Source organism: Carcharodon carcharias, chromosome 23 (genome assembly GCF_017639515.1).
Source record: "Carcharodon carcharias isolate sCarCar2 chromosome 23, sCarCar2.pri, whole genome shotgun sequence".
NCBI lineage: Eukaryota > Metazoa > Chordata > Chondrichthyes > Lamniformes > Lamnidae > Carcharodon > Carcharodon carcharias.
In genome coordinates, this window is record NC_054489.1 from 13,656,589 (window position 1) to 13,671,405 (window position 14,817).

The 14,817-nt window shown below is 39.8% G+C and overlaps 1 protein-coding gene across 11 annotated transcripts in view; it reads right to left on the reverse strand.

Moving 5' to 3' along the window:
• Window positions 1-14,817, reverse strand: part of raraa (retinoic acid receptor, alpha a) — a 533,901-nt gene that overhangs the window by 217,722 nt on the left and 301,362 nt on the right. The window contains exon 1 of one of the 11 annotated variants that reach the window (XM_041173633.1): window positions 11,091-11,125. The exons of the other annotated variants lie outside the window; for them this stretch is intronic. The gene's annotated coding sequence lies outside the window, so the exon portion shown is untranslated. Of the gene's footprint in view, window positions 1-11,090; window positions 11,126-14,817 lie in introns of those variants that run through there. 11 annotated transcript variants of the gene reach the window in all.

The window sequence follows — 14,817 nt, forward strand, 5'->3', positions numbered from 1 at the left end:
GTGTCTCTCTCAGCTTGCATCTGCTGCACCCACAATGCTACGACGTTTTGGTACACTTCGAATCTGTTCCTTTGGTCCTTCTTTCAAGGATCTCTTGACCTACCAGGTCTGTAGCTGCTTCTTCAAGTTTTATGGATCTTTCACTCACTGTCCTCTGCTGCGATGTTTTGTTGTATATTCAGGGTCTGGCTGGGGTTGCTTGGGGTGTGTCTATTCCCCAAAAGCTGCTCGAGACTGTAGCTTATTAATTTATAGTTTGTTTATTTACAGATAATATGTACATATTGGTAACTCTGCATAAGGTTAGAACTTCTCCTTACTCCAGATCTCTGTTACTGAATCATATGATGTTACATCATCAATACATCAGCATGTGCTTCTGACATTAACTCTTTTACTCTTCATTCTGCTCTCTTTTTGTCTTTCTGTAATTTAATTTTTTCTTTTAAATCAGTAAGGTGAAATTTGTGTTCGCATTTCTCTTGTCTGTGTTTCATTTCAGTTCAACATTAACAAACTATCCTTAATCAAGTTCCAGGCCCCAGCAACAAACAAGAACTATAAACTTTGAAAGTACAAACCCAATGTATCATAGATCAATTAGTGTTGTAGCTTTCAATTATTTCCTGAAGATAAAAGCATGCCCAAGGAAGCCCTTTCACAGACTACTGGTTTTACTTTTGCACATTCACACATGATTGGAATATTAGATACACAGCTGTTTTCAAATGTTCCATTTCAGGTCTATCAGTAGACTGCGCAAAATGTGCCATCCTAACGTGAGAGCGTTTATTGCAGTCAAGCATAATTCCAGAAATCTAGGCATCAATGAGGCTTGGCCATCCAAATGATTCATGAATCAAAAATGTTTTGAGTCAAGTTTTCCACATCTTTTCATGTGCAAGTGACTACTTTTTTGTCAGAAAACCTCTAATAAACTTTGAAATAGTCATACAGGTCATTCTGCATAAAGTACTCAACATACCCCGCGAAAATCTGACATCTTTCCACTTTCCTCCTCATTATGGGATCATTCAATCATATTGGTTGACTGGTTGAATTAATGCTTTCACTACCTTCCACTACAGTTTCCGCCTGTTCTCAATTAAAAAAGGAATCAAGTCAAGTTCAGGAGGGGTTGTAGTGAAATGGCACTTTGTTATCATGCCCAGAGACTATCTAATCTTGCCAACTGCTTCACATGAGAGCACTTTCTTCAACTGCCTCTGTGCAGCAATGTTATAGAAATATTCTGGTGTTATACTGTAACTTCAATGCCTAAACATTGAGGGGAACTCTCTGCTCTTTTTCAAAGAGTATTGTACGCACTTCTATGTCCACCTGAGAAAGTAAAGTGTCCATTCTAATGTGTCAACTGAAGATGGCACCTCGGTACTGAACCGTCAGCCTAGATTATTTGTTTAAATCTCTGTTGTGGGGCTGAATCCAGAATTTCTGGCTTAGGGCTCAGTGGTTGCACTTTCACCTAAGATATCAATTATTATTTTGTCTAAACAGGCATTCTTTATGTGAGCCAAAACTTGGGGTGCCAGCAGCTCTTCCAACCATGGAATGCACCAACATGTCCCATCTCACCCGATAGGCATACATGCACACTTTTCAGTCTGAACTTCTGGGTGGTGATTAGGAGATCAACCCTAGTACCTGAGTCAAATGATATCTCAGAAGGCATCAATTAACTCAGCGTCATCCTCATACACAAATAATTACAAAGACAAGTAATTAAACAGGATATAAAAATGATTTGTCCAATGTTTAGCTATGCACACACCAAAATGGCAGACAAGCATTAGTGGAAACATTGTAAAGTAATATATTTTGTCCAAATAGAATAATTTAATGTCTTACTTAGTCTTGCAGTCAGAGGTTAGAGTATACTTACTATTTCCCTAAATCTGATTACCCAACTCTAATGTAAACTCATTGAATTTTGTGCTTCTAATCAGCACCAGCTTGAAGAGAACCCACTTCCGGGGTAGGTTTCACATCAGGGTCAATCTGCAGGCACTGCAATGTAAAAGGTCACTGATCTCCTGCCAGATTTGCTTTCTTCAGTGCAACCAATCTAAAAAACAAATGCTGCTCTCATGCTCGCAGTGCTTGACGCACACCCTCAGCATCTGCCATAGCAATATCAATTTCATGCAAAATTGCGCACTTGTTTCACAAGTTCCCTGTGGGTGCTGAAAACCAAGGCTGTGGCTTTTCTGAGGTGAAAGTAATTCTACAGGCGCGTTCTGAACAAATGTGAATCAGACACTGAGGTTTTTCAGCTTTGTAACTGGTGAAACATTGCAACATTCCTCCATTGACGCAAGTTGGATGCAGTGAGCAAGAGGGGCTGTATGCCACCGCGATAATGCCTTACCACTGGGTACTTGGATCTTCTGGTTGTGCAGATGTCATAAAATGAGTTAGAGACCAGAAACCCTCCAAAAGATGAACCTCAGAATTATTGCCATCAACTTTCCCACCTGCTGACATTATTTCTTTGTGTTGAGAGGTTATATTTGTCATCACTCAGAAATATTCAGAAATCATCTGCAATGTTTCTAGGATTACTAATGCAAAATTGAGATACTTGGGCAGTAAATCAGGCTACACATGGTAAGTCTACGTTATCGACATTAAAACACTGACCACATTGCACAAACATTTCACTATTTTAAAGCACTTTGCGATGTCCTAGGGTTATGCAAGGTGCTATATAAATGCAAATTCTTTCTTTTCACTTAAAGTGTAGAAATTAATGAAACTTACTGGAAGGTATTATTTCAAGCAAAAAAGAGAAACGGAAAGGCTGCGGAAGCTTATGTAGGAAATTCCACAGAGTGGGGATTAGACCGCTGAAAACCTAATAGTTAGATGGGATGAGAGGCAGACACACAAGAGGCCAGTGTTGGAGGACTAGAGAATTCTGGGGTTCTTAGGTTTGAAGAGCTTGCGAGCGAAATGTCCTGAAGAGGTTAAAATATGAAGATGAGAATTTTACATTGTGTTCATATCGTTTTTTTTAGCGACTTCAGAATATCCCAGAGCATTTCACAGGCAACAAAGTACGTTTGCATTGTTAGCACTTTTGAGATGAAGCAATCTGCGCACAGCAAGATCCCACAAACAGCAGTGAGATAAAGGACCTGGCAATCTATTTTAAAGATGCTTGTTGAGAAGTAAATCTTCAATCAGTCAGAACAAGAATTCCCCGGGTCTTCTTCAAATAACGCCTCTTTCGTATCTACCCGAAAGCGCATTTTGTTTGTGGTGATGGTGGGAGGTGGGGGGCATTGGTAGCCCATAAAAAACATTTGCAATTTGTCTCACCATGTCATTACGCATTTTAGCTAGATTAGTATCATTTGTGAAAAAGAACTGATTCACTTGCATCTTAACAAAACTGACTCCGGAGATTACTGGAATCCCTTCAAGATATCGCTACCATTTGCATCAAAATGCATATGTATAAATACTTCCTAATGGGAAGTTTCATGCATCATTAGAAAGTGAGCGCAGCCTTTCTTGCCTTCTCTACCCAAAACAGTAGTTCTGATAATCCTTTCTATACTTACAAACTCGGCTCTAAGGTGGGAATGGGAGTGTTGCTAAATCCACAATCCGGTACCTGTTTAACTCAGCTATGGTAAAGAAAATAAAGCTATCAAATGGCTTTATTGCACACCACGCTTCATTTATTCTGCTTCCGAGGCCTCTTCCCCTATTGCAATTTCTGCTTGCCTCTTTATTGCTTGTTATGTAGAGAGGTATATTATCTATATGATTTTTCCTCTCCTGCGTCTGGAGCGTGTCATCCATCTGATAAGACATCTCGGTAAGGCATACCCTCCAGCCACTTCATTCGATCACAGAATATTGCAAATCCAGCCTTGTTTTTTAAAGACTTCCAAATGTGCTTTTTTTATGCTGCCCTCCATCACTGTCAGCTTTCAGATACCACAACATAATGAAACTCTTCAGCCTGCAGCCTACAGCCCTGTTTACACGCAAAGGTTTAATTTAGGATTGAAGCTGAATTAACCTCTTCCAGTCCAACATTTTGCCCACAGTATGTTTTACTCAGAAGCTCGTTTGCAGACTATTTTATTGCCTCAATGTCTACAGTGTTTATTGGCCCAGTTTAGAGGCAGCATAGCAACTTCCCACCACAAAACTGTGGTCAGAAGCTCTGCCTGGGGAAAACCTGAGTACAAAATATCAGCTGAAGTTATAATCTAATTTGGAGTTCTTGATATAGGGCATTAGTGTTGTGCAACCAGGGCAACACAGTGCAATTTTTCCAGTTCTGAATCTATACTACAAAATAAAGAGCAGATTCAGCAGTGTGTAAGCCTACATTGTACTCATTACAGCTATTCCTAACTGGTGGCTGAAAACAGACTAAAACACGTGTTAAAACCTACATTAACACTTACAAATCTCCTATTATCGCTTACAATAAAAGTTTTTGCATAATAAGTTCAACCCACTAGAAATGCCTGTTTGTGGAAAAGTTTTGAAAACAGCCAATGTACCAGACTGTTAAGGTAACCAAGGGCATTTTAATACCTTAGTCATAGCTCAGGGGGGAAAACTGCTCAGATACCCACAACCTCTAAATGCATACTCCTCTTGTTACTGTCTCCAGTCGTCAGCCTCCTTTGGAGCATGACTAGGGGTCTAACTGCAAATCTCAGAACCCAAGCAAAAGTTGTGTCTCTGGGGCCGTCAGCTCCTTTTTATTATGTAGTGTAGGGCAGCAAACAAAGTACCGTACCTGTCTCCTGTCAATGATAAGTCATCAGTGTGCAAACACCTTAATGCTAAACCTTGATGCAGTGACTGCCCTCTGGCTGACATTCAACAAGCTGGCACAACAGTCGGGAAAGTTCTCATAAGAGCATTGAAGACACATGGTCAGGTAGTGTAGATTCCCTGCTTCCTGGCAAAGAGAGCAATTTCATAGCTTTTATTTTCATCAAGCATATGTTCCAAGCTTTTATCTTCTTGGGTAAACAGCAGATTTCTTCCACCATTATTGACAAATGGAAAGCACCATCTATCACACATTCCATTATTCTCTTAAGCAGATGCCTGAGGTTAAAAACAGTAGGTGGGAGGGCGCCCATTGTCCAGACAATCTTGACATTTAACTTATTAAAAAAGAAAAATTGATTTTATAAATCTGTGAAAATATCTACGAATAAATCATCATTATATTGACTGACACACAAAGTTAAATCACAGTGTGGTTCCAAAAGCAAGCTGAGCTTCATGAAGTCCCTAAATACCTAAAGAAGACATGGGAAAATGTTACCTTAATTGTGGATGTTATCACTTGGTGACAGTATCACTGAGGGGTAAAGCAGCAGTACAACATATCATGATTCCTAGTTAAAGTTAAAATTGAGAAACTGTGCTTAAATTAAGCTACAAAAATACACTTTCATTTTTCTCTCCCTTCCAATTTTCTCTCTTTCCCACAGTAAGCTGCAGTGCCCTAAAGATTGCTCTAGCTGTAATCAGCTAATTCAGTACAAAAGCCTGGGACTTCCTTGGTCATTTTGCTTAATACTACTTCAGACGAGTGCTTTTCTTTTTAGGCTCAATTTTTCTGTTCATTGCTAACCTATAAGGATTTGTGGAAACTTCTGACTTAGCCAGTTTTTGTTCAGGCAAATTCATTTTTCATAAAATTTAGCCAGGCTTCATGAAGCCCCTCAAAATCCCCTCAACAGGTCATGATCCTATGAGAGACTTTACAGACCCTGGGTTATGGAAGGGAAAAGCTGCCTGGGTTCCCTTCCCTAATTGCTATTCAGTAACAACATTCATCAATGCTTCCAGAAGTGGGGCGGTCAGCTGTCATATCATACACAAATACTCATCATAACACAGAACAAGAATAACACACACTTACATAGCGCCTTTAGTGTAGTAAGATGTCCCAACATCTTTCAGGCCATCAGTGCAAGAAGCTGAAGGACAATTTGCTCCACTGAAATCAGATGTCAGCAAGAATCTATCTATACCTTCAAGACAAATGGGGGGGAGGGGGCAACGATTTTTGAGAAATACACTATTCCTTTAGATAAGGATGGAAGGCACTGGATTGGTCCCTAGGATAAGGAGGTTGTCCTATGATGTGAGGCTGAGTAAACTGGGCTTGTATCCTCTGGAGTTTAGAATAATGAGGAGATCCCATTGAAACAAACAAGATTCTGAAGCGGTTTGACAGGGTATATACTGGCTGGGGAACCTTGAGCATGGAGCACAGGTAAGGGGCCGATCATTTAGATGTGAGATGAGGAGGAATTTCTTCACTCAAAGGGTTGTGAATCTTTGGGATTCCCTACCCCAGAGGGTTGTGGATGTTCAATCATTGAATATTTTTCAGGCTGAGATAGGCACTCAGGGAATCAAGGGATAAAGGGAGGTAAAGTGGAGTTGAAGCCAAAGATCAGCCATGGTCATACTGAATGGCGGAGCAGGCTTACCAGGCCATATGGTCTACTCCTGCTCCTGTTTCTTATGTTTTTAACCCAAAGTACTGACCTGCAGAAGAAAGCAAGAAACATAAATAGTTGGTTTTGCTCAGCTTAATGGTGCTCCATGTTGAATTATATAAGTAGTATTTAGATGTGCACTCGCGATGCCATGGCACACAAGGCTATGGGCCTAGTGCTGAAAAACAGGATTAGGATAGTTACATACTTGTTTGACTGGCACAGGCTCGATGGGCCGAAGGGCCTTTTTCTGTGCTGTAGACCTCTATGACTATGACTACAAGTAGAGAGCTTACTCACATGAACAGTGTCACTTGTAAAGAAAGAGTTCAATTAGACAGGGTCCCTTCTCCTGAATATTATTGTGCTGGCAACCGTGAACGTCAGTGAAGCACAAGATGGGTCTAGTTGTGATGCTTGCTTGCCTACATTCAATTTTAAGAACAGCTACTTAAGTAAGATACTGAAGGGCTGCTCAGTTAACTGAGCCTGAGTAGCCTCCTTCAAAAGAGAGAATAAAAATAAAGTAAATTCAATAAGAAAATTAAGAAAACATTCCTATATTGAAAGATCACAAAGAAAGGCTTCCATTCCCTGAACACAAGCCATAACCATTAAAGGCAGACTCCAAGCTCTGTCCTGATTCACCATTATGGCTTGTTTAGTGTGAGAATTGAAGTTCAATTTGTCTGTTAATTCTACTGAATCAAACATTGATCCAACCATTCAGCCTTAAACAGCTGAATTTTCAAACCACAGTTTGGCTTCAACTCTTCACAGGTCTTGATCAAGGCCGTGGTTAATGCATATATGCATTAACCAGTTGTGAATTCCATGCATCCTGGAAAACAGCTGTCAATTTCTTCCTTGCTTTGGTTATCACTGATTCTCTGCAAATGGTTTGCATACCCTTTGCCCATTTACCTTGGCTGCTGCACCAGGCTAGGCTGAAGAAGAGACATATGCAGAAAGGGCAGCACATCAATTAGATATAAAAGTATTTCAAATTAGAAGCCTCCTGTATTATCAATTGATATATAAAATCAAACATATGCAACTAAATCCATCTATAGGCCAAAAAGCAATGCTGAGCTAGTTGTATGTGGCAGATACTTGCATCATAATGGAAGTACATGGCAACATAGAAGTAGCTCAATGCATTTAGGAGGATGGACGAGAAGATCACTTGACCAACATAAAGTAGGGACCAGTGGCCAACACCTCTGTAGAAGTCAGGTTTTTACTTCAAGCCCTGTCAACAGCTTGAAATTTGTATGTCCGCAATCATAAACCACATTTACTTTGGATTTATAAACTCAGCTTGCCTTTTTTTTAAAAAAACTTATTTGGCTTGGTGCATTTACACAGGTGTATTTGTGTTCCAGACTGACACCATCCTGCATTCACTCTGAAACAATAATCACGTTATAAATAGAGCTCAACCTTTTTACCATTTTTTGTATGTAGATTCTCTCAACAAAATACTACCAGACTTAATGGCTCAATCTTGTATTTGCCTATTAATTATTTTGAAAGTACACTTACTAGGCAGTGTATTTTACTATAATTATATAATTACAAAAATAAAAACAACTAAGACAGGTCCTGCTATAGGGTGCCTTCTATTTTGTAAATATCAATATGTTAGTTATGATGCACTAGTTTAGGCACTTTCACCTATCGAACTTGGACTCGAATTCAGTCCTTACTGTTAGCATGAACGTTTCCAATATATGTTGGCTCTTTGGAACCTCTCCACAATCATTTTCAACCTAGTTCCTCCTGGATTTGGTCCTGCAGCACAAAACTGCCCATAGGAACATAGCAAATGGGAAAGGAGAAGGCCATTCAGGCTGCTCTGCCATACAGTAAGATCATGGCTTGGCATTCACTGGCATAACTGGGCGTTCACTGGCAATATAAGCAACATTACTCAGATGCCTGGAGCAAGTATTTACTAAATGGTTCATTGGTCCAATTGGAAAAGCTCTTATGAGATTGAAATTATACCGTGTTGCACAATTAAACGGAGCTTCAGTTTGTATCTAGGCATGCTGCACCCAACCTGGGAGCACTTAATGCTGACAACACAGTCCAAAACCCGCTCCAAAACTGGAAAGTCTCCCATTCTCCAACATTGACATCCCTCACCTTGATTAGTGCAAAGGCCACATAAAAAACTAATTAACATTACACAAGCTTAGTCCTACACCATATGGTACTACTTTCATCTTCAGCCAAGGCCTCATTTTGAAAGAAATGCATCACCATAACAGTTCAAAAGACAATTTGGAACAAAAATTCCACACCTGTTGTACATTATAAATGTTCTGTTTTACAGCTATCTGGATTGTTTGGAGATGTATATATATTTTATATATAAATCTCTAACGTGACTTAACAGGTCAGTGCGAGTATACAAGTCTGCCTGCCTTATACAGGCACTAACCTTTTTGATTCTCAATTGTGACTGGAAGAGAATATACCCCTTGTACATTTATTTTTGATGAGACATAAATTTTAAAAAAGACAACAGATACCTGTAAATGAATTGAAGAAAGCAATCCACAATGTGTTCTGAACTATTCTGATGGATTACTCCCCGGTAATTCATTTAAAGATATCCATTATCCTCAATTTCATTTTCCTGAAGTTCTTATTAAATTGCATTCATCCCATTCATAAGACACTGCTTAGACAATGACATTTCTTTAAATTTCTTTAAAGACATTTCTTTAAAAAAAAAGTTAGTGTAAAGGTGATTTTATGTTAATCGCACCTGAAGCATTAGAAAGACTTGCATTTATTTAGCTCTTTAATTATGATCTGAAGTGCAGTAATGTTGGAAGCTGGTGTTAGGAGGAACTTGTTTGAGACAGTGATATCAAGGAAGCTCACATATTTTGGACAGGAGGGGAGCGTTTGGAAAAAGAGGTAAGGAAAGGCAAAAGACCTAGAAAACGTGTACAAGATGGCATGGATGGATTATATCAGAATGTGGGCTGGCCTCTCTATGCGCAGGCGGTGGGGGCAGCGGAGAACAGAAATCAGTATAGAAATATTGTGCGGCCAATCCTCGTAACAAGGACGGATGAGAGACAGGCAGGCACGCATTCGTGTAGGAAAAGTGGCAGCTAGTTTGTGCACAGTGAGATCCCACAAACAGCAATGAGATAGATGATCAGATAATCTGTTTAGTTAGTGAGATGGTTCTGCTGCCTCTTGACAATGCCGTTTTTTCAGTAACTCTGGAAACTGCAATGCTGCAATAGTAACTCATTTTGCCAGGAATGTTGGCCACACCTGTGCTGAGTGCTCACTTTGCAAATACAAACCAGCAATCCGCGCTTTCCAACCATTTGTCTGTACAAACTTTCCCAGTCATCAGGGAAGGTCCAAAGACTAGAAGCTAAAGTCATAATGTGCTGTGGAAATCAGATGCAACATAAATAGGGACGATCTTGAAGATACATCCTCAAATCAAACTAATTCACTTCCTGAGTATCTGGTTCCAGAAAGGCTGTGATGAGGTGCTGGGAACAAGTCTCCTGCTCACTTTCATATTGACAGCTGGTAAATGGACAAAGGCAAGTAACAAATGAAGAATGAAAGAACTGAAAAAGGAGAAATAGAACATTTCCATAATTATGAAGATGCACATACCCCACACATAAACAAATGTTAAATATTTTGCAACGCATCAACAACCTTCTTTACAGACTAACTACATTAAAAAATCAATGACTGTCAACAGCATATGAGGGAATACAATCAGGACACTGAACATGCAAATACTCCTACTTAGATCTATATTATCTCAAATATAACTTTCGCAACACAAGAGTCAACATGAACAAGAGCTGAACATATTTCTAAACAAACAACTTTAAACCCCACCTTCTGCACGCAGCAACATAATTAATTCAGGGAGGACTGGAATAACATGCCAATCGATGCATAAGCAGGATATCAAAATAAAAATGAAACTCTTTTTGTAAATTTTCTCCCCCTTTCTTCAGAAGATGCTGATTCTTGCTGTGGCCAGAGGCACCAATTCTCTCTAGTGTCTCCCTCGTGACAACTTTCCACACATAAGATCAGAGTTGAACAACACAGCAGCACTTGGTAACTCGGCTTGTGCGAGTCCTGAACAATAATGCTGGAGGGCCAATTCCAATATCACTCACACACTCGCTATCCAGCGATCGATAATAAGAAACCAGATAAATTTCTGTTCCTTCACTCAAGCTGAGGCCACATGCAACACTGACCTGACTGATATCAACTTGAGTTTAAAGCTAAGCATCAGAAAACGACAAGAGTTCAGACAACAACAGAGTTCAGGCAGGATCAGAATAAGATGCTCAGCAAAACAAGCCCATTATATGTTTGACAGGAGCTCTCTGCTCCTCCCAAACAAGAATTGGCATTAGGCTGACTCATCATACTCATGACACAGTCATCATGCTCACTGTTCATTTGACATTTGGGATGTACTGTCAGCCTTAACATCAACACCCATAATTTACATACAAAAAACAGCTCAACTGCAGAAAGTCATCTAATACTTACAACTATTCGCTGCCGCATTCAAAATTCAGACGTTTTCTATCAAGTAAAAAAATTCAAAGTGTGTAATGAGTACTAAAATGTAGAATTAAAAGATGTTCCAGAAATAACAATTTCCAACTTTTCTCCTTCAAATCTAAGGGACAAAGACTTGATCATATCTGATATGCAGCAAGTTTTACTATCCATCAACATACATGACTGAACCACATCAAGTTCTAGTAGACCTCACCAAAGCCACCCACTATTCCAGGGACATCCTGGAGGGTAAAAGTACTTCTAGCCTGCATCAACCACACTCACCTCCAACTTAATAGACATCTTTGTCACTTAAGATTGAGGCCATTCATTTAGCCTTCGCTGCCATTCCCCGACCTTCATCCCCAACAACTTCATTCTGCACACTAAACCAAATCTATCACCCCATCCCAACCCAGGTTGCTTCCTACCCTAGCCCCAATCTCTCTCCAGTTTTTCTCCCAGCTCCTTCCTTGCCCTCCCATCTTTGCCCCATTCCCATTGTCCATCCAACTTCCCTCTTAGTTCACACTCGCTGACATTCTAAATGGTTCTCTCGCTCCTCAGGTACTGAAACTTCCCTTTCAAAACGACTGTCTGATACAATACCGAGCTGAGCTTCTGATACCCACATCATCTCTAAAGAGCTGCCTACATTCAACTCCTTAACATGCCTCCGCTCTCATTTCAAACCATCTGTTGTCGCAACCCTTTTGCATGCTTTTGCCGCTTATAGTCTTGACTACCCTAATGCCCCCGCCTAATCATCTACCCATCTCCGACCCTTTGTAAATTAATTAATCCTGTTGCCCTTATTCTGTTTCACACTAAGTTTCACCAATCCCCAGTTCAACAGCTCCTCAAATTTAAAAGCCTCATTCCCATGTTTAAATCTACTCATGGCCTTTCCATTCTCTGTTTTGTAAATCTCCTCTCACCCAATGACCCCACCCCTTGATCTTCCCGTTCTCTCTGATACTGGCCTTCGCTGCATCTACCCTTCCTTTGTCTTTTGGTAGCCATCCCAGCAGTTGTCTAGGTCCTAAGTTCTGGAATCCCCACTGTAAACTCCTCCTCCACCTCTTGCTCACCTCTTATATATTTTACTCCCTTTCTTGAAATTCACCTCTTGTTATTGAACTAATAACAACACTTTGGTTCAGGGTCCATTGTTTTCACTATGTCTCTAAAGCATTTTAGGACATATTCTTCATTAAAAATGCAACAGCTGTCATGCATATAAACATTGTCCTTCTTATAACAACCATTAAATAGACTTATAAAAATAAATCTCAAGTTTAATTTATTAATGCACAATACTAATCAAATCCAGATTCCAGAGGTATATTGTGAAAATGTTAGAAGTGCGATAATACTGAATGTGAGAGTGAGAGACAGAGAGATATCACAAACCAATTTAAATATATAGAGCTCTGATTTTTATAAGAATAAACTACATCAACGTTGGCAGATGAATGGCCTCCTCCTGTCTTAGAAATTCTACATTTTTAACTAAACAAACAATCTTTAAATAAAAACAGAAAATGCCAGACAAACTCAGCAGGTCTGGCAGCATCTGTGGAGAGAGAAACAGAGAAGAGTAATGCGGACTCAAAATGTTAACTTTGTTTCTCTCTCCACAGATGCTGCCAGACCTGCTGAGTTTTTCCAGCATTTTCTGTTTTTATTTCAGATTTCCAACATCCGCAGTATTTTGCTTTAAAACAATCCTTAAAGGTTGGAATTCACTTACCAACTTACACAGAGCCATGTAATATTTTACGAAACATCCCCATAGATCGCTGTCCTTTCCTATCACATGACTGGCAGAGAAGTTTTACTGCAGTGATATCACCTCCTGTCTAAGCTCGCATGGTGGGTCAACGTTGAGAAAGAGGTTGGGCCTCTTTCTGTGCAACTTCTACATGCAGAAAAGATGTATGAGAACCCAGGGATGAGACACTCCGGTTATGCAGACAGACTGGAGAATCTGAGATTATTCTTCTGAGAGAAGGTTGAGGAGAGATTTGGTAGAGGTGTTCAAAATCAGAGCAGATCTGTTATCACTGGTAGAAGGGTTGAGAACCAGAGGTCAGAAATTTAAGGTGAATGGCTAAAGAGCCAATAGTGACATGAGGAAAACTTTTTTTTAACACCGTGAGTGATTCGGATCTGGGATGCACTGCCTGAGAGTGTGGTGAGGGTAGATTCAATTTTGGTTTTCGAAGAGAGTTGGGTCTGAAGAGAACAAAAAAAATTGCAGAGTTACAGAAAAAGGGCAGGGTTGTGGGGTTAGCTGATTTGCTGTTACAGAGAGCTGGCATGGGCTAGATGGGCCAAATGGCATTCTTCTTACTGTAACCACTCTATGAATCTACATATTTGCAAAAGCTAAATTTAAGATAGAAACCTGAATGAAATTCACAGAATGCAAGCAAGAGCGAAAACAGAAGGATTGGAATCCAAATGAAAGGTGCCTTAGGTGACTGCGTATCAAAAATTCAAACAGCAAACCTTAACCAGGTGGCAGAAATAGAAACTACAAAACTCAGCAAGAGCTAAGCTTACCAAGCGCAAAAATGTTACAATGGCTCAGTCTTGCATCTGTTGCACAAAACATCAGCTGTCTGGGAATGCACTAGTGGCTGCAATATAGCTTCGGAATTTAGGTCACTACACAAACTGTTCAAAAACCTTTGTTGCGGTCTATGAGATGATTACAGCACCTCTGATATGTTATTACCCAAAGCTAATTCTCACTTTATCTCAAGCTGCAATATATTATTAGCTAACATGCAATAGCAAAAAGCACTTAACTAAATAATTAGATGCGCATTTATTATCAAATTCGTACTCCTATTTTAAGTCAGGTTAGGGAGTCAATCTGAGGCATAGTGCACTGCAAATTAAACATGGTGACTTTATTTATAGTATCTATTTTAGTATGTACAGTAAATGCACAAATAAAATGTCTTTGTACAAAGACCTCAACAGCAGAAGCGTGCATTTATATACTGCCTTTAACATCATAAAAAGTCCCAAAACGCCTCATCGGAGCATAGAAGATAAAACTCTTACACTGATATTAAGTCAAATGATCAAAAACTTCATCATGGAGATAGGTTTTAAGGAGCATCTTCAAGGAGGAAAGAGAGATAGAGAGGTAGAGAGGTTTAGGGCAAGAATTCCACAGCTTTGGGCCTTAACAGTTGAAGGCACAGCAATCAATGATAGAGTGATTAAAATCAGGAATGCTCAACTGTAACACTTAGAAAGGGGCTTGCAAAATTCTGAAAAATTTCTTACAAAATTCTTTGAAAAACAGGAATTGGAGGATAATACATTTTCAATACACACCACACCACTGATCACCACAGACTAACTGCGCCAAAGAAGGGAAAGTAATCTACCCCCTAGACCTTCACCAATGCTGCTCTGAATTGGTCATTGAGGGGTGGCAAGAGGAATCTACCACCATCATTTTGCACTGTCAAGCTTCTTGGGTTCATAAATATTCTACCAGCGACTGCTCAGTTCAATTTTTTTAAAATCCAATTCACTCCCCAGCTCTCCTGAAAGGGTTAGCCATGAATGCTGACAGGCCTCCAGCCCCTTGCCTGAGTAAATATTCTTCACATGCAATCCTGATCTTTGAGGATCAGCAAGTTAATCGACTACGGAGGCGTCACAGCCAAGCCTAATCAATTCCACC